The sequence below is a fragment of the Galeopterus variegatus genome, unplaced genomic scaffold (genome assembly GCF_000696425.1).
Source record: "Galeopterus variegatus unplaced genomic scaffold, G_variegatus-3.0.2 Scaffold1219, whole genome shotgun sequence".
In the NCBI taxonomy this organism is placed as follows: domain Eukaryota; kingdom Metazoa; phylum Chordata; class Mammalia; order Dermoptera; family Cynocephalidae; genus Galeopterus; species Galeopterus variegatus.
In genome coordinates, this window is record NW_007727330.1 from 317496 (window position 1) to 319692 (window position 2197).

The window sequence follows — 2197 nt, forward strand, 5'->3', positions numbered from 1 at the left end:
ATTTGCCAGTGGTGAGAGCAAAGGAGGAGAAAACAAGAGAACATCTGTTCCAAGCACTTTAAATAGTTCTTACCCAGTCGGTGAGAGGAGAATTGCGAGCCACGTAATAAAATAAAAACAAAAGGATTACTTGAAATCAATTAAATAATTTTAAGTTCATGCTTAAATATGTATGCATATATCAGTAAATTCAACTTAAAAAAAAACAGCAATTTTGACATGACAACCATCATCTTCCCTTTTGATTAAGAGTAGCTGATTTCCTTAAAAAACTGTAACCAAAACCAATTAATGTCCTAGAAATCAGCTGTGCCCTTAAAGAGACATCTGTTCACTCAATACTCATACCAGACAGATAGATCCAATCCGCCTTATGAGTGAGAATGGGTGACAGAGGTAATCTGAATGGAAACTTACAGTTCAGTCCCCAGCACTTTTTTACTTAAAACAGCTGAAAGGCAATCTCCTCATCCCAGACAACCAAATTCTTCGCTTTGTAACAAAGAAAATTTTGGGTGCAAAATTTACTGTATTCATTTGGGGAAATGATGATTTTTTCCTAAATCAATAGGTTAATTTTCAGTATGTCAACTGTGACCCCAAAAGTAGATGAACAATATACTTTTATTATCACAGGTACACTCTGTTTGATAAAAGAACCCCTGTTATTTTTCAAAGGTTTAAATTTTTCAGTAAGCTATGCCGTATTTGCCTCTGAAATAATACATTTCTAATAGAGTAAAAGTTACGTAGAGAGAAGTACAGGATAGGAGCAACACAATGTTATAAACAGGTCTCCTCTGCGCTTCTCATAGTGAAATGGCTTTGCTGAGAATGCTGGGTTGCTAGACATGAGCTGAAAAGTGATTTCTACAACTTGTCATTTAATCTGTGTTTTCTGAATCTCTTCTTAGAAACAACTCTATTAAAGCTGTAACAAGAAAAGACTCTGGAGGTTTCTACAATAACCATGCACAAATAATTCCCATCTGCAGGATAACTAAAATGTCAGCAGCAATTCTGTGCCTTGGTATAGACAGCAATCGCCCCTGGCCCCATTCCCTGTGTTCTGCTCCATTACCAAATTAAATGTCATCTGTTAAATGGGATGGAAATGTTTCCTTGCCACTGTATCTCCTATTTCTGTAAGACGACCTGTGAGTCTTTCTGTGGCCTCCTGCATTTCCAGAAATAGACACAATTGTGGACAATTTGCAATTTCAGGAAACAACCTAAAAAACATAGTATGGTTCCCCCACAAATTTGTTAAATTCATGCTAGTTTTACCCTCCCCTTTTATCTGCCTCCCACTCCACCTCCTGCAATCCAAAGCCACTGGAAAAGCAGCACATTTGGGCTGATGTGGAATGTAAGATGCTCCAGGCTTTTATTGTTACCTAGTACATCCTTTTTTAAAAATAATGTTTTTTTTAAAGTTTTTAGTTCAAAACAAAAGTTCTGATATGCTAGACTAGCTTCTCACATGCAAGAGGGTCTGTTTAAAAGAGGGTCTGTCAGCAGCAAGTATGTGAAATAAATTCCTAAGGCAGGCAGGCTGTGTACAGGCACAGCAGGCAGGAGCCGAATTCCGCCACGCTGCTGTATTTCACCGCCCCATGGATGTACCGAAGGGTTAAAAGTCTCCCCAAACCCACAGAGACTGTGAACTGGAGCTCTAATGCATCGGCCCGCGAGGCGCGCTGGTCAGCCCTGGAGCCGCCAGCAATCGCTGTCATCTTAGAGAAGCCCCATGCTTACGACCCAGCGGCGTCGCGCCTGTCTTCTGCTCTCACCACAAGGGAACGGAGGGGACACATGCGGATCGTGACCACGTCCCCAGAGCGGAGCTGAAATACTGAGAAGGAGCCGGGCCACGCGCAGAAGCGGAGCGGCCGAGGACGCGCGTGCAGCCTTCCCACCTCGGACCCGTCCTCTCGTGACTCTTCCCAAGTCCACGAACTAAACTTCCACAGTAACGCAAACGCCCGCACTTTCAAATTTTCCAAAACGGCAACTCCCGTTTTGGAAGAAATCGCCAACGCTGTGGAAAGCGCAGGTTTTGTGGGGAGCATGTGCCTGGGCGGCTGATGCGCGCCCTCCCGCCGGGGACGCAGCCCGCCCGTCGCCCGCTGCAGACCCCGCACGCCCACCGCCCGCCCGGCCCCGTGCGACCCCGGGAGCTGGCCGGTTACCTGCG